This window comes from Rhinatrema bivittatum, chromosome 2, assembly GCF_901001135.1.
Source record: "Rhinatrema bivittatum chromosome 2, aRhiBiv1.1, whole genome shotgun sequence".
Classification (NCBI taxonomy): domain Eukaryota; kingdom Metazoa; phylum Chordata; class Amphibia; order Gymnophiona; family Rhinatrematidae; genus Rhinatrema; species Rhinatrema bivittatum.
Window position 1 is genome coordinate 70,893,571 of NC_042616.1, and position 18,689 is coordinate 70,912,259.

General features: G+C 43.3%; 1 protein-coding gene across 1 annotated transcript in view; it reads right to left on the reverse strand.

Moving 5' to 3' along the window:
* The window catches only part of GJC2 (gap junction protein gamma 2), a 132,882-nt gene extending 124,287 nt beyond the window's left edge, over window positions 1-8,595 (reverse strand). The window contains exon 1 of the mRNA XM_029588319.1: window positions 8,389-8,595. The gene's annotated coding sequence lies outside the window, so the exon portion shown is untranslated. The remainder of the gene's footprint in view (window positions 1-8,388) is intronic.
* Window positions 8,596-18,689: the final 10,094 nt, after the last annotated feature.

Sequence of the window (18,689 nt, forward strand, 5' to 3'; positions counted from 1 at the left end):
CCTCAATTGCAGCAAAACCTATGACGAATAGGTTTTGCTGCAAAACTGTCTTTTAGCCAGTTTGCAATCCACGAAAGGACATCGCCACCTATCCCATGACGTTTTACTTTTCCTAGAAGCCTCTCATGAGGAACTTTGTCAAACGCCTTCTGAAAATCCAAGTATACTAAAACATTAAAAGGCCTAATTCATACAGCATAAATTATTTCTAAAAACATAATATAAACAACATAAAAGTAATAAAACTTAAAAACAGGTGAACTGTTGGTAAAAACACTAATCAGTAAAACATAATTCTGAATCCCATTGAGCATGCCTTCTCTGTTGCTAACTATAGTTAGTTTAATAAAATGCTAATTTATTTCATTTAATTACTTATTGAATGCTGATTGAATGTTTTTATTCCAAGGTATGAGGCCTGCCACTGAAAATAATCTTTCCCTAGAATCTACAAGATGAATGGATTTGTAACTAGGTACATCTAAAAGACAATGACTCAGATCTTAGGCTTCTTGTAGGATGGTAAATTTTTAACAAGAAGTTGATATAAAAGGGGGAATCATAGTCTGTGCTTTATGAGTCATGACCCAATGCTTTGTAATGGATATAATATTCTACAGGAAGCAAATGCAGAGCATTAACAACGGGTGTAATGTGCTCAAATCTTGATGTCACTGTGGGAATATGAGCCGTTGAATTCCGAATGACATGAACTGCCTTAATTGTATACACAGGTAGGCCTAAAAGCAGTGAATTTCATTAATCATGAGATTGTAGGGCCTGAGTCACTGTTCTAAAATCAGCTCCTTCTAAAAAAGGTTTCAGTCTTTTCAACATGCAATGTTTCCAATAAGACTTTTGTATGAGAATCTTTACATGTTTCTTAAGAAAGGTCAGATTCAATAATCTCTCCTAGGTTTCTTGCATGTCTAACAATGGGTAAATGGTGCCCCATAAAATTAAAAGTTGGCTAAAGTAAGGTATCTAGCTTCCTGCTTCAAATGAATGCAGATCCCTAGTACCCAGTAGGATCCCAAAAAATAGGTCTAATTCTTGTTTCTCATAACTAGGGATAAGCAGTGGCTTTCCCAAGTCTACATGACTAGTAGTTGTTTATGGACTTTTCCTCCAGGAACTTGTCTTAAATCTTTTTAAACCCAGCCACACTAACTGCTTTCAACACATCCTCTAGCAAAAAATTCCACAACTTAATTATGGGCTGAGTGAAAAAATACTCAGTACTATTGGAAAGGGTAAATAACCATTCCCTATACTTGTTCCACACTACTCATGATTTTATAGACCTCTATCATGTCTCCTCTCTGTCATTTCTTCTCCAGGCTGAAGAGCCCTAACCTGTTTAGCCTTTCCTCATCCACTATTTTGGATGTCTTTCTCTGTACCTTTTCTAGTTCTGTTAGAACTAGAACTGCACACAATACTCAAGATACGGTCGCCCTCAATACAGAGGCATCATGATATCTTCCATTTTATTTTTCATTCCTTTCCTAATAAATCATATCTTTCTATTTGCTTTTTTGAATGCTGCCACAAACTTAACTGAGGAGTTCAAAAGTATTGTCCACAGTGATTTCAAGATCCTTTTCCTGGGTGGTGATGCCTAATATAAAACCTAGCGTGTGTACCTGTAGTTTGGATTATTCTTCCCTATATGTGTCACTTTGCACTTGTCCACATTAAATTTCATTTGCCATTTGGATGCCCAAGCCCTAGTCTCACAAAGTTCTCTTGCAATGCCTCATAATGAGCTTCTGATTTAACTACTTTGAACTATTTTGTGCCATCTGCAGATATGATCACCTCACTTATCCATATCATTTATAAATATATTAAAAAGCACCTGTCCCAGTACAGATCACAAGGGCACTCCACTACCTACATTTCTACATTGAGAGAAATGACCATTCAGTCCTACTCTTTGTTTCCTCTCTTTTAGGTAATTACCAATCCAACTAGCTCACCTTGTCCACATGTTGTTAACCCCTTCAGATGAACAGTAATTTTGTTCTTCAGAATAGCTACTGCTATTTTGCCTGGCACCAATGTCAAGCATACTGGTCTGTTTGCTAGATCATCCCTGGAATCTTTTTTAAAATTGGGCATTATGTTGTCAGGAGAGGTCAGATACCTTAGCTAATTTAAATGAAATATTAATGTGATGTCAGTCATCTGTGGCAACATAAGAATTGCTATACTAGGTTAGACCAAGGGTACATCAAACCTGTTTCCAACAGTGGCCAATCCAGGTCGCAAATTACCTGGCAAGGTCCCAAACCATAGAGAGATCCCATGCTGCTAACACCCAGGAATAAGTAGTGGCTTTCCACAAGTCTATCTGGTTAATAAGTTTATGAACTTCTCCTCCAGGAACTTGCCCAAACCTCTTTTAAACCCAGCTAAACTAATTGCCCTTACCACATTCTCCAGCAATGAATTCCAGAACATAACTTTAACTTTAATTCACATTTATTAATCTCCTATTGCCATAGCGCTAGGTGATTTACAATAGACCATACATAAAATCAAGTGACCAAACCTAGAGTTTGCAATAAAACCTAAAATAAAACAATAAAGCACAGCAAAGTAAAAACAAAAATGAAAGAGCGAAAAATAATTTTCTCCAATTTGTTTTTAATGTGCTACTTATTAACTTAATGGAGTGTCCCCTCCAAATGTCTGGAGAGGTAGATCCAGGCAGATGACCATGAAAACCAAGAAGCTGGGCATCTTCCACGTATGCCAACCACATTCCTCTTGAGTTAAGCCCTTTTGTGCTGGGGGCCAGCAAGGCATAGGAAATGGGAGTAGCTCCCAATACAAGCAAGGAGCTAGAAACCTGGAATAGAGTGGAATGCTGGAGCACAGTGAAAACTCAAGAGATCAAGAAGGAATTCTGAAGGCAGAAATCAGAGACAAAGAAGTCTTCCAGATTCAGGATGAAGCTACACTATGAGGTCCAGAAAGTTAGGAACAAGCTGTGGCAACTGACGAAAAGCCTGAGTATAAATATATGTGTAGGCAGGAAACAAGATGGCTGCTGGGGGAGCGAGGGGTATAGGGCTGGGAAGACAGTACGGATACTCCAAGCAGCTCACAGTGCCACCTGCAGACCAGAACTGAAGTTGGCAACAGATCATCTTCACAGTTAGAGATTATTAGTAATAAGTCTGCAATTTCAGTTTTGAGTGCTTTCAGAACTCTGGGGTGTATGCCTTCTGCTCCCAATGATTTGTTACTCTTTAGTTTGTCATTTTGCTCTGTTACATTTTCCCAGATCATCATAATTTGCTTCAGTACCTCTGAATCAATACCCTCAAAGAATGTTTCCAACATAGGTATCTCCCCCAATAAACTCCTTAGTAAAGAATGAAGCAAAGAATTCATTTAGTTTTTCTGTGTGGCCTTGTCTTCCTTGAGTACCTCTTTTAACCCCTTGATTATGTGACTCCCACCAATTCTTTCACAAGCATTTTGCTTTGAATATATGTGATAACGTTATTTTATTTTTGGTTTTTGCCTCTCTGGACAATTTTCTCAGTGGAAGGGAGTGGGCAGTGGAGTGCCTCAGGGATCTGTATTGGGACCCTTACTTTTCAATATATTTATAAATGATCTGGAAAGAAATACGACGAGTGAGATAATCAAATTTACAGATGACACAAAATTGTTCAGAGTAGTTAAATCACAAGCAGATTGTGATAAATTGCAGGAAGACCTTGTGAGACTGGAAAATTGGGCATCCAAATGGCAGATGAAATTTAATGTGGCTAAGTGCAAGGTGATGCATATATGGAAAAATAACCCATGCTATAATTACACAATGTTGGGTGCCATATTAGGTGCTACAACCCAAGAAAGAGATCTAGGTGTCATAGTGGATAACACATTGAAATCGTCGGTTCAGTGTGCTGCGGCAGTCAAAAAAGCAAACAGAATGTTGGGAATTATTAGAAAGGGAATGGTGAATAAAACGGAAAGTGTCATAATGCCTCTGTATCGCTCCATGGTGAGACCGCACCTTGAATACTGTGTACAATTCTGGTCGCCGCATCTCAAAAAAGATATAATTGCGATGGAGAAGGTACAGAGAAGGGCAACCAAAATGATAAGGGGAATGGAACAGCTCCCCTATGAGGAAAGACTAAAGAGGTTAGGACTTTTCAGCTTGGAGAAGAGACGACTGAGGGGGGATATGATAGAGATGTTTAAAATCATGAGAGGTCTAGAACGGGTAGATGTGAATCGGTTATTTACTCTTTCGGATAGTAGAAAGACTAGGGGGCACTCCATGAAGTTAGCATGTGGCACATTTAAAACTAATCGGAGAAAGTTCTTTTTCACTCAACGCACAATTAAACTCTGGAATTTGTTGCCAGTGGATGTGGTTAGTGCAGTTAGTATAGCTGTGTTTAAAAAAGGATTGGATAAGTTCTTGGAGGAGAAGTCCATTACCTGCTATTAGGTTCACTTAGAGAATAGCCACTGCCATTAGCAATGGTAACATGGAATAGACTTAGTGTTTGGGTACTTGCCAGGTTCTTATGGCCTGGATTGGCCACTGTTGGAAACAGGATGCTGGGCTTGATGGACCCTTGGTCTGACCCAGTATGGCATTTTCTTATGTTCTTATGACTTATGCAATCAAGACTTTTTTTTTCATATATATATATATATATATATATTATTCTTAATGAGGCCCATATTCAGACACATTTAGCCAGATAAATATATAGCTCTGAATATCAGAGTTAGCTGGTTAACTTAATCCACTAACAACTCCCAGTTACAAGCCCAGAATGCCCCTAACTTTAGCCAGCTAGAATTTAGCTGGATAAGTACTCAAATAATTCATTTAGCCAGCTAACTTCTGCAAATTTATTCAAAGGGGTGGGATTGGGGAGGACTAATGAAAATGAGGGGTGTTATTGCACAGTGCGACACATACTTCTGCACGCTTTTAATGCTGGAAATAACTACACTTTTTTTCCTGGTGTTAAGCCCAAAATGGCCGTAATGCAATTTGCGATAAGTATTGCAAATTCCATTTCACAGAGAGAGAGAGAGAGAGAGTAAGACTCTAGGGTGGCACACATAGTAGTCAATTATTTATACTGCTATAGGAGGGCCAGCTAGTAACTCGAGGTGAGGTTTTGGTAGTGGTGTTGTTGGGAACCCCAGCCGTGGGCAGCCACGGCCGGGTCCCCTCTTACCTTCTGGCACACTCCGACCGTCACCGCCGACTTTCCCGTCCCGGCTCGGGCCGCGTTGGTGCCTTCCTGCGGCGTCCTCCCCATGAGGGAGACGCCGCCGGCTTCCTTGGGCAGCTCCGCCCCTTAGGCACGCGCGCATCACTCCAGAATTTAAAGGGGCCGCGGCGGGAAACCTCAGCCCGGCCCCAAATTCCACGTCATCAGCTGGGGACTATAAAAGAGTCCTGAAGATCATCATGCCTTGCCTTGGCAACAGGTTGACTCTTTGAGTAGCTAGTTGCTGATCCTGCTTGTTCCAGATCCCGCTCCAGTGTTCCTGCTTGTTCCTGATTCCGTTCCAGCCTTCCTGCCTTTTCCATGTTTTCTTGCCTGCTCCAGCTCCGCTCCTGCTCGCTTTTCTGGTTTTTGACTTCGGCTTGGTTCTTTGTCTGCTGCCCGTCCTGACCCTTGGCTCGTTCACTGGCTTCGTCTGTCTTCTGCCTGCTCTGGCCTGACTCCTCGTCTTGCACCTCCGCTGCCTGCCACGATTCCTGGACCGTCTCAGACTTCTGAAGTCTTCTGCCTGCCTCGATTCGGAATGTTCACCGGACTCTTCTTTGCCAGGAGACATTCGCCTAAATCCTGCCGGCCCCGGCACCCAAGGGCTCAACCTGCGGGGAACGAGGGTTGGTACAGGTGAAGGTCCTGTCAGGTCTCCAGGTCCTGTTCCGCCTCCCGGCTACGAGTACCTCTGTAAGCCTTCCTTCAGTGGATCCTCCAAGCACTCTAGCCGGCTCAAGGGTCCACGTTCACAATAGGTGTAGGGTTTTGGGGCCAGTTTTACATGCAGAGTGAGACGTACAAACAGCACAGTACACCTCGGTGAAGATCTGACATCATTTGGAGTGAGGAAAGTCACACATAGATGAGATTTCTACAATGTTCTCTCTCTCTCTCTCTCTCCAGGGTGCAAAAACCTTAACACACATCACGATAAACTACCTATGGGACCGATGCAAAAAAGTTGTGCTGAAAGCGGGCGCTGTTTGTTCAGCGTCTGCTTTCCTAACGTGCCCCCAGGCACCTCTCCTGGGGGCACGATGCAATATTTAAATTAGGGCTCACGCTGTCGAAGAGGCGCTAGGGGCGCACATGCAGGAGTTAGGAAAATGAACAATGATAGATTCAGCATCCATTCTCCCAACCTGACTATGGGCACCAGAAGAAGTGTATAAATCAATATTAAAGTGCCGGGCAATTAATATTAATTTATTCACTCCTTCACTTATTGTCGATTGGTCCCTTTACTGTCACATGTCAGTGAAAGGACCAATCACTTTTCAGAAGGCTGTCCTGAAAGGGGATTGGTCCTTTCACTGACAAATGTCAGTGATTAGGACCAATGGGCAATAAGTGAGTGAGTAAATTAATATTACGTGCCCGACATTTTAATATTGATTTTATACACTCCTGGTGCCAGTATTCAGGTTCGGAGAATGAATTTATCAGCGTCCATTTTCCTAACCCCTGCATATGCCAGGGGTTCAGGAAACAGACGCTTGTCAACTGAGCATCTGCTTCCTGCTCCCCCCTGCCAACACTTTTTTAAAATGTTTTTTAAAATTTTTTTTAAAGAGTTATTCCTCCCACTTAATATGCCAACGATATTGAGTAGGAGGCAGTACATACAGAAAAGCAGTTTTTTCTGCTTTTCTGTACTAGTTTTAGTAGCGCTCAGCAATTAACACCTGCTCTGATTGCTAAAACGTGCGTCCTAGACACACATTTTTTTGCATTGGAAGTGTATGTATTTGCATATGATGAGTGCTATTAGTTTCACACCGCGTTGGATGTGCGTAGTAGAGGCGCTAATCCTCTTATTGCATAAGGTGATTAGTTAGCGCCTATTCAACCCACGTCCAACTGCGGGTTATACACTGTATTGCATTGGCCCCTATGTGTGCTAACATAGCACATAGTGCTGTAATTCTAAAATTATCATAGCCATATCCCTTTTTCTTATCACAGGCGTTTTCCATGTGAAAATTATAGCATTTTGATGAATCTAGGGGTAAATGCTTTGGAGTATGTACCTCAATTATTATTGTATTTGTATTTTTTAATTTTTGTTTTATTTTGTTATTCTATTTTTGTTCTTGGTTTTGTATGTTGTATTTATTACCTGCTGAATTTTTATAAATCAGAAGGCTCCACATTTTTTTTTAATAAAATAATTTATTTTGGAATATTTCTAATTGTTCTTTCATGATGAAAGTGAGGATTATGTTATGTTGATTAATGAAACAAACTCTTTAATGCATTTTGATATGTATTTTTTAGACCACAGAATGTGAAAAATATACAAGGATGTAAAGATTTTTATAAGGCACTTTATATGTACACACATAATAGTGCAATAACAGAGAAAGTTAGAGTTAGACAAAATAACCTGCCTCTGCCTTAATGATTTATGTCTGCAAGAAAGCATTTTTGTTTCTTGGCCTAAATCCTATTGATACTTAAACTTTCAAGGCAGGAGTTGCAGTTGAAATGCTGTTCAGCTATTTCAGATCCAAGCAGGACATAACTAAGTATGAGATATACTCCCCATTCTAGATAAAAAAATATTTTTAAGATGATCGAATTTTGAATCTATGTGAAAGATGTGCAAATGGACAGAAGCCAGGGACCAAACTTTACTAACTGGCAGTGCCGCTCCCGTTTTGGTGTCTGTTCCATTGGTCCAGTAGCATATAGGAGGTACTTTTTGCGTTTGTTTTGCTTTTTTTTTTTTTTTTTTTTGCAGTTAACGAAGAATGTGCTTTCCCTTTCCACTATGATTTCTGTTCCCGCAATCAGGGCACGGGGAGTATGCTTTCCCCTCTCTACTCTTCCTGTTTGGCCAATTAAGGGCTTGGACTCCGTGAGAAATATATTAGCTGAGAATAGTTGCAAAGCCTCCTAAGCCCAGCGGGCCCTGGCCGCCCCGAGGTCGTTTGAACTGTTGCTTTGCACGAGTTCTCCCGCTGGCAAGCCACGCAGCTCGAACGGCCTCCGTCCCCTTTCCCGCCCGCCTCGCATCGCCAAACTCCGCCTGCCATTGCACTCGAGCACAGGAGAAACTGCTCTGCGCAGAAGTTGCAGAGTGTGAGAAAGGGACGAAGAATCCCCACCCTACCGAGAATTCCCTGGCTCGCTCTCCTCTCGTCCCGCTTCCTTCTGGCTCTCCTCCGGCCGCCCCTCGCTCGGTAGGGGCTCAGGCGCTGCGAGGTCGGACGCCGCGTGGAGCCAGTGAGCTCTCGCGCATCGCCCTGCTCGCTGGACGCGCTTCCATGTCTCGCCCAAGACTCGACGATAAAAAATAAAAAGCGTGCTGTGCTCTTGCGAAATCGCTGTCATGCGCTCTCATTTTACACGCATTCCATTCATTAAGGAGAGGACGGCGCAACAGAGTCGATTAATAATTGCAAATTAAAACTACATTTTTAAGCTAGCGTTTATATTCTGCCTTTACAGACAAAGCGCACCACTCCAGTTACTGCTCACTTAGATTAGAATAGGGTACTTTTCCTATCTGAGGAAAGATGACTGGACGAGCGGGCCAGACCACGATTAGATCCTAGGTGCAGAATTGATTTATCGATCTCCATATTTAAAAAAATGGGTTTGTTCTGGTTATAATTATTAATTATATTTGTTACGTGCTTGGTACATGATAAAATATTTCCAAAAAATGGAATTTACAATCAATTCAGATCAGCAATAAAAACACAAACATTCCATAAAATGAGATATGTACAAACCACATAACACACTTCACAACAAATGACAATGCACAAAATACTTACAACACAACCATAAAATGTAAGAGATAATAGTCTTCCTGTATGTGTACACTGCAGGCTCCCAAAACTAGAAACCATGACTCATCACTTGGGTTTGACTACCAAAGGTCCAAGAGTAAGAGAAAGAGAGGTGTTCTACAGCCAGATAACATTAATATCATTTTTGGCTTAGGAAAAGGCCAATATTTTAAGTTTCCAGCCCTTAGTAATGGGGAATCACAGATCCTTTCAGGAATGGGTTAAATCAGTGTGAAAGGCAGACAAGGAAATTAATAAGACCCAGAACAAACTAATGATGAAGCGGACAGAGAGAGAAAAAAAAAGCAGGGAGACAGAGCAGCTTTCTTCCAGGACCAAGGTTAAGTTAATTCTCCAGAGACTTTAATCTTCTGGATGGGAATTGGAGTATGTCAGCTGCAGAAGCTGTAAGAACTAGACAGATTTCGGGTGCCTGTCGGGTCTAGATTATGGAACCCACAAGAGAAGCGCTACTAGACCTGGTGCTCCAAATGGAGATACTATCTCTCATGTCCGCATAGGGGCCCACCTGAGCATCAGTGTTCATCAAATGATATGGTTTGATATGGTGGCCAAGCAGACTTGGATTTGTCAATAGGCACAGTAGGCCCGCGCCTAGGGCTGTAGAACTCTAGGGGGCAGCAGCTTCTGCTGAAGATTTGCTGTCTTTCAGCTGTGCCAAATCTCACTCAGCAGAAAGCAGCTCTCTGATTCCTGATCCAGTCCCTCCCCTCCAGGCAGCATGCAGGGAACATGAGAGCCTGCAGCAGACAAAGCAGGATCATTTTGAGGAGATTAGAAGAGGCTGAGTAGAGATCGTTGGAGGCTGGGAGATGAGAGAGGGATTGGCTGGAGAGCGTATTGTTGCAACCGTCCCTTACCGACGGCTGCACTCCTCCTACCTCTCTCCTTTTGCTCCTCCTCTTGCTGTTAACAGAGGCCTGGCTGCCGTGGCGTCTGTCTGCCATCCTCTCCGGCGTCCCCAGACCGGCTTGGGCGCTGCCTTCTGCCATGCTCCATCTGTACTTTAGGGCGCGCGCGTGCCACTCGGCCCTCGCTCTTATTTCCTACTTGGCTCAAACCTCAGGGGGGTCCCCCTGTGTTGACATCACGCTGCCTGGATATTTAAAGCCTACACTGTTTGCTAGCCTTTGAGTTAGCAAGGGGAATCTTACGGATGGGATTCGCTCTCCGTACCCAGCTACTCTGCCTCCAATCATCATTGGACTCTTAACGCTAACTGGGTACCTGCTGCTCGGGGGCCTCACTTGCTTTTCAGGTTGCTATCAGGAAACCGGTACTCGCTCCTCGAGGGCCCATGTTCCCTGACTCGCTGCCTCCTCCTACCTTCTCTTCTGCCTGGAAGGATTCGCTATCTTCAACACCAGTGAGTACTACCATCTCCACCTCAGAGCTTTCCCTGGAACCAGGTACTCGCTCCTCGAGGGCCTGCCTCCGTTCCAGCCCTGGTGCCATCTCCTACGTGGAACCGCTGTGTGAGTACATCTCCTCCAAGCCTCTCCGCTCTCAGGGATCAGGAACTCGCTCCTTGAGGACCTGCTCTTCCTATCCTGGGGTTCTCCATACCGGGGCTTGTTCATATTCCACTGTACTCATTATTCTCAGTTCTTTCCACTACAGCACTGCTACCAGAGAAGTCGCTGTTCCAGCGCTTGAGGGATACTAGCCCAGCCGGGCTACTTCAACTACTCATCACTGCCACCTCTGGTGGCTACACAATATTGTTTAAATAAAGATCAATCTCTGTGTTTGTGTGTCCTCAGCTGAGCCTGACCTGTGACCCCTCACGGGACTGCCTTCCGTGGGCATGGTCAGCTGCCACAGTGTCCAAGGGTCCACCCAAACCTCACTAATTATAACACGTATACCCGGGTGTGTGAGAAAGGAGAACAAGGATAGGGGGCAGTGTTTATGTGTATGCGAGAGAAGTGTGTGTGTAAGTGTGTGTGTGTGTGTAAGTGTGTGTGTGTGTATTTCATATTGGGTAGATTGTTAGAGAAGGGATGCAAGGAGGAACAGGTCCGAGCACGGTAGGGACACCTCTCCTCCCCACCCAAAGCAATTCAAATCCTCCCTCCCTTGAATTCTCTCTCCCGGATCCTAGAACCACCCTTGCTTCCTCTCCCTTCTTCCCAGATCCTGGAACCCACTCCCCAACTCTTCCTACTCCCCTTCCTCAAATCAAGAACCTACCTCTCCCTCCTCTTCCCCCATCAAAGATTACTAATCTCCCCCATCTCCCATCCTCCCTATCAATAGTTCTCTTTCCTTCTCACACTTCTCCCCACCCCATTCCTGAATCTCTTCCCTTCCTCTCCCCATCCTTCAGGTCTCCACCCTATAATGAAACTTGAGATCATGTTTCTTCACCCAATAAAATAAAATACAGAGATTACTACTCTTAATTGATTAGTCCTGATGCTTGTGATGCAGCTGCAACACCACTCTCTGCTTCGGCCATTTGGTCTTTTTCTGCTGTCATTACTATGTAAATTAGAATGTAAAACTACTTAATTTTTATAATGCAGTATAAAAGAAGGAAATGTTTTCCAATCTGCTTCAGAAATTTGTAATTTATGCCACAGGATCTATCCTTGAGTTGCCACAGGAAGATTAAACAAAGATCAAAGTCCTGGATATCAGAAATACAAACCTTGTTAAAATGGGGAAGTACCTTGAGGTGGAGCTAGAAGGCTGGGAGAAGATGAGTGAAGTGGAACCCAAGTGGGCAAAACTCAAGGGGACGATAATAAAGGCAACACATCTTTATGTAAGAAAATTAAATACAGTTAAGAGGAAAAGAAAACAGATATAGTTCTCTAAGGAGGTGGCTGAAAAAAATACAGGTAAAAAGATCAGCATTCAAAAAGTACAAAGGAACACAAAAGGAGAAATAGTTAAGAATATCTGGTGAAGCTGAAAGAGAGAAGAAAAGAAAATCAGGATTGCAAAAGCTCGAGTTGAAGAAAGGATCGCCAAAGAGGTAAAGCAAGGTGGCAAAACGTTTTTCAGATATATCTGATAAAAGAGGAAGGCCAGAGGTGGCCTTCCTCTTTTATCAGAGGAAAAGAGGCAAGAGTCATTGTGTGGAGAAAGATAAGGAAAAAGCAAAATATTAAACAAACACTTCAGTTTGGTGTTCACTTGGAGAAGGACCATTACTGGTCGACAAGAGCATCAATGGAACTTGCAAAATTGAAAGAGGAGAGGACTATGGAGCCAGACGAGATACAACCCAGAATACTAAGACAGTAACTTTTAAACAGGCACACGGGCACACATGTGCGTGCGTTCATTGGACCGTGTCCAGGGACGCAGTCATTTTAGAACATTCGCACGTATTTGCGCACGTTATAAAATAACCTGACTGTGCGCACAATTTTAAGTGGACATGTGCGCGCAAATCCTGCTTCTACCATGTAAGTGGAGGAATTTTAAAAGACGTGCACTGTCATTGTCGGTTTTCCTAATTCATTCCCAGTTCACCCAGTTAAGGGATAGAACTTCCAACCCCCTTCCCCCCCCCTCCCATTTTAATAGCCCTCCTTTACTCCTGAGGGAATTTGTGCAAGCAAATTTAAAATTCTGAATTCCGCACACAAAAAGTTTATATTCTGTGCACAAAAACTTAAAATTCTGCATACTTTATATTGGTCAAAAACACAATATACATGTCCATCTTTAAGTAATTAATTTAAAATGTAAAACAGAAAAAAAAGTTAGTACTTAAAGTTGCAGAGTTTTAAATATTTGAGCAGAATTTCCCTAGAAGTTCACTATAAGGGTCTCTTCTACCTCTCTCCCTACTGCCCTGGCCAGTCTCTTTTCATTTTGCCCTCTCAGGCCCCAACTCCTCCACCTGCCACATTCTCTCCCCTCCCCTTCTAGGCTCAGTCCCTGCCACTCTATCTCCACTTCCAGATTTTGACCCCTCTCTCAGTACTGCCCCTCACACAGGCTCTGTCTCTCTCTCTCTCTCTCTCTCTCACACACACACACACACATCCTCATACAGGTTCCCTCTCGTGGGGCCTGCTTCATCTTTGCTGCGAGTGGAGGCCATCCCGTTCACGGCGAAGAAGGAGCTGCAAGCAGAGCCTAACCCCTTCACGGCAAAGATGAAACAGGTCCAAGTGTGCCATGAGCAGGACGGCCTCTGCTCGCGGCAAGCCATGGCCTGCCAAATTCTGCGCAGGAGGGGAATTCTGCAGAAATGTCTGCACTCCACAATAGCGCAGAATTCCCCCAGGACTATTCCTTCCCCCCTAATAGTCCTGACCCTTAAAACCCCGCTGATATGTTTTTTTTGTTTTATGACTTACATGCCGTCCATGACAGAAGAAAAGTTACACGGCAGGGGACCAGGCTCATGCCTGTGCGTGTATTTATGCGCAGATTTCAATGTGAAATCCAGGAACACCCATGCCCCACTCAGACCACGCCCACACCCCGCCCCTTTTTTGGAACTTTTAATTTGTGCGCGTAGCGGCATTTATGCACGTCGTGGGCAGCTTTTAAAATCTGCTTGGCGTGTGCCAGCCCAACTTGTGTGCATATCTCCCAGTTCTGGCATGCACCGGGCTTTTAAAATTCTCCTTTAAGGGAATTCAGAGAGGTACTGGCGGGTCCACTGAAAGACCTGTTCAATAGATCCTTGGAAACAGGAGTGGAGCCACAAAACTGGAGAAGGGTAGTTGTGTCCTGCTTCACAAAAATGATGCAAAGAGGGGGCTGAAAACTACAGGCCACTTAGCCTTACTTGGTGGTGGGAAAAATAATGGAGATGCTTCTGAAGAAAAGGATAATGAATTATCTGTAATGCAGTGGGTTGCAAGATTTAAGGGCAACATGGTTTTTACCAGAGGAAAGTCATATCAAACGAATCTGATGGAACTTTTTGATTGAGTGACTAGAGAACTGGATAAAGAATGAGCAGCTGATGTACTTTTGATACTCTCCCGCTTAGGAGGTTCATGAACAAAATGAAAACACTCGGAGTGGGTCCCAAGATGATGAAATGGATGAGAAATTGGTTGACTGACAGAAGACAACAGGTAGTTATAAATGAAGACAGAGGAGTGATAAGTGGAGTAGTACTTTGGGGAAAGTTCTGGGGCCGGTTCGGTTCTATATCTTCATGAGCGATATCATGGAAGGGTTAGAAAGAAAAGTTTGTCTTTTTGAAGATGACACTAAGATCTGCGACAGAGTGGAAACACCTGAAGGAGCAGAGAAAATGAGAAGCGATGTAAGAAAGCTCGAGAAGTGGTTGAAGGTTTGGCAGCTGGAATTCAATGCCAAAAAATGCAAAGTCATGCATTTGGGGTGCAGAAATCCAACAGAGCTGTATGTGATTTGGGGGGGGGTCGGGGGGGGGGGCGCATTAAAGATTGATGTGCAAGGACATGAAAAGAGACCTTGGGGGTGATAGTGTCCAACAATCTGAAGGCGGCAAAGCAATGTGACAAGAACATAAGAAAATGCCATACTGGGTCAGTAAAGTCCGCGGGAGAATGCCTGCTCTCCTGGCGCACGCACAGGCCACTCGCCTGTGCGCGCGATACAGTATTCAAATGAGGCCCGGTGGTAGAAATGGGCAAAAGGAGGCGCTAGGGACGCTAGCGCGTCCCTAGCGCCTCCTTTTTGATAGGAGCAGCGAGTTTGACAGCCGACGCTCAATTTTGCCAGCGTCAGTTCTAGAGCCTGCTGACAGCCACGGGCTTGGAAACCGGACGCCGGCAAAATTGAGCGTCCGGTTTTCGACCCGATAGCCGACTTCAAATTATTTTTTTTATTTTTTTTAAACTTTTTTTTTATTCTTCGGGACCTCCGACTTAATATTGCCATGATATTAAGTCGGAGGGTGCACAGAAAAGCAGTTTTTACTGCTTTTCTGTGCACTTTCCCGGTGCCGGAAGAAATAGCGCCTACCTTTGGGTAGACGCTAATTTCTGAAAGTAAAACGTGCAGCTTGGCTGCAGATTTTACTTTCTGAATCGTGCAGGAATACCTAATATCTCCCTCAACATGCATTTGCATGTTGAGGGAGCTATTAGGTTCGGCGGGTTGGATGCGCGTTTTCCGCCCCTTACTGAATAAGGGATAAGGGAAAACGCGCGTCCAATGGCGGGTTAACAGTGCGCTCCGTCGGAGTGCACTGTACTGTATCGGCCTGTTGTGAGTGGGACAGTCGAGCAAGAGATTCGCATTATGTCAGAAAAGTCTGACCTCTCCACAAGAAGTTGGTTCCAGGGCAGAAAAATGTTGCACACGACCCATTGGTGAATTCAAGTAAGATATTTCTTCCACCTTTGCACATCAAACTTGGGCTGATGAAAAACTCTGTTAAGATAATGAACAAGCAAAGTAAAAGCTTTGAGTATTTTCGGCAAATGTTTTCACAGATAAGTGAAATCAAGATAAAAGAAGGTGTTTTCATTGGCCCACAAATCCGAGCTGTGATGAAGGACAGCCATTTTGATGGTCTTCTGCAAGGTACAGAACGTGTTGCGTGGACAGCCTTCAAGAATGTCATTTGTAACTTTCTAGGCAACTATAAGGCAGCAGACTATGTCGAACAGTTTGAAAATCTGCATCAGGCATACAAATTGATGAAGTGCAAGATGTCATTGAAGATACATTTTCTTCATTCCCACTTGGACTTCTTCCCAGACAACTTTGGCGCTGTGAGTGACGAACAGGGTGAAAGGTTTCAACAAGACATTGTCAAAATGGAGAAAAAGTATCAAGGCAAGTGGAACCCCTCCATGCTGGGAGACTATTGTTGGACTCTCATCCGCGAAGCGTCGGACAGTGATTACAAAAGAAAATCTGTGGCAAAACATTTTTAGTTTTGTTTTCTGGTGCCAACATTGCCATTATAGCTTATGCCGCTACAGACACGTAACAATGCTTAATGTATATCACACTTTTCTGGCAAACAGTACATGATACAGACATAATAAATGCATATTTGTGTTCAGCTTCTTAAAATCTACTTGTTTCACCGAAGGATGTGGAGGAAACAAAATGTTCCCAGAAATTTGTTTACCAAATGATAGGATCCATTCATATGCAGACCTTCATTCTGTGAAGTCTGGAAAGGCCATCCCACTTGTAATAGTATATACCAGCTCCCCAGTTACAGCTCAGGAGGCAGTCCATTTGCATAGAACAAAGTACAGAGGTACAGAGGAGTTTAATTTTTGTTATTTTCCAGGCCCAACCAGTTTAGTCAAGCAAAACCTGATTGGTGGTCCTGGCCAGGGTCGGGAGGGTTTCTGCCCAGCCAGTATACATCCCATCTGGTGGAAGATTCTCTCTGAGTGCATTTTTTGGACTTTAACCTTTTAAGTAGTAGGGGCCTTACTGGAGCCTGTACACTGCCTAGGATCGGGATTGAGGAACCCTGGATCTGGGGATGTGCAGGTAAGGGAAGGCCTGTCCCCCTTTATCCTTAGTGAGGTTGAGGGGGGGGGGGGGGGTCAGTGACCTGCTGTAAGGTAGTGTTATTTTCAGTTTTTTTAAGATTAAGTTTACCATCCAGGGGGACATTTTGGCTGTCCTTCCTGCCTGCCTGGAGCCCTGACAGTCCTGCTCCAGGGGATCCCTCCCATCAGGGATTCAAATAAAAGCACAAAAGATTGCATAGAACAAAGAAAGTGAATCATCTAACAGTGAGTAAAGGCAAAGCCTCCTATTCAAAAGGACACCCGTCGGTGATTCTTCAGACCTTGGGGAGAGAGTCTGGTCTGGTCTGGCGCTAGACATGCCTGCACAGATTGAGGAAGAAATTCTAACCAGACATTATACTGTGCTGCTGTGGATCAAGAGCTGTGCCATTTTCCTAATTGTTAACACTAAAAAATTATTTTTGGACACTAAAGACAGTGACTCCAGACTTTATTTGGCATTCCAGCGCATGCCGTTACCTTAATTATTGCATTACCAAAGGAAGTCAGGGAGAGAGAATTAGCCACCCTGCACTGGGAACCGAGAGGACTCCTTCCATCCCCGAGTCTACTGAACCTACACCCTGGGAAGGAAGGAAAGTTAGTAAAGGTAGCCTGGGTTCCTGCCTTGAAGAGTACAAATGAGTTTATAGCCTTTCCCGTGCTAGGATTGCACACCGGGGTGGGGTTACATAAATATCTGAAAGGTATGAATAAATGCACAGGAATCAAACCTCTTCTTCCATTGGAAAGAAAGCTGTAGAACTAAGGGCCCTGAAATGAAACTCTAAGGGGGTAGACTCGGGACCAACATCAGGAAATATTTCTTCACGGAAAGGGCGGTGGATGCATGAAATGCCTTCCCAGAAGAAATAGTGAAGACAGGAACAGCAATGGAATTCAAAAGGGCATGGGATAAACACAGAAGATCCCTAGTGGCTAAAGGATGGAGATGAAGACAAGGGGTAGCCTGTGTTAACTGGGGAAACCTGCACAGAGTGGCAATTACTACCCTAAGGAAAATAAATATATAAATAAACTCACTGGGTAGACTGGATGGATCACTTGGGTCTTTTTCTGCCATCATTCACTATGGTAGTATCCTTGTAGATATTTAATCTTGCCTTCCAAACTAAACATCTAAAAGATTGCTTTCTAGTTTCAAACATCAGCCAGGTTCTTGAGATTTCCATAAAAAATCAGACAGAAACATATGTTTACTTTTGTGATTTTTAGAGATAGTGGTGGTTAACCCACCAGTTATTGCGAAAAACGGTGAACTCTGCGCCTCTTCAGAATGACACTTGAAGTTCATCTATGTATCTTAAATGGGCCTGGAGTTTGTTTAACCAACATAATTCTTGTGAGGCACTTAAAAAAAAACAAAACATAAAAGAATTTAACAATCTGATCATTTTGGAGGTCTTCCTAAATGATGTTTGGGTTACATATCAACAGCAACAGGTATAAAGATGTGCCAGTCTGCTGAAAATAGATTTGTGGATAAATTCTTGGAATTTCAATGGAATCTGCCAATCTTGAATTTCTTAACTTTTTTTTGTTATTGTCTCAATTGCACCAAAATCTATGACGGATTGACAGAAATGTACCACAGTTTAACTAAATTTACAGTACATTTTGTCATAGCATCAGATGACTACTTATTTAGCCAAGATCCAAGGCAAGCAAAATGCACAGATTTCCATGGAAGCAAACCAGGTAGGGATCTGCCTGATTTGTTTCTGAAATGAAATATTCACCCATCCCTACAAGGGTAATTCACTTTCCAGAAATGACCTGTAACTCAAGGTTCACCATTTGAAACCTGAAAGAGTCCGATAAGATGCATTCTAACAGGATAAGAAGACAGGCCAGCTGTGATTTACAGAAGCTGAATGTGGTTATTAGTCCTCAGTAAGAGGCAAAAATGCATCTTTTTCACAACATAAACCAACCTTATCAAGCAAACCAAATGTTATATATTTCTATACCAGTGATATTCACTCCCAGCTCTCGAGGACAACCAACAGGTCAGATTTTCAGGATATCCCAAAAGAATATGCATGAGATCGATTTGCATGCAAAGAAAGCAGTGGGTGCAAATCAACCGCATGCATATTCATTGTGAATATCCTGAAAACCTG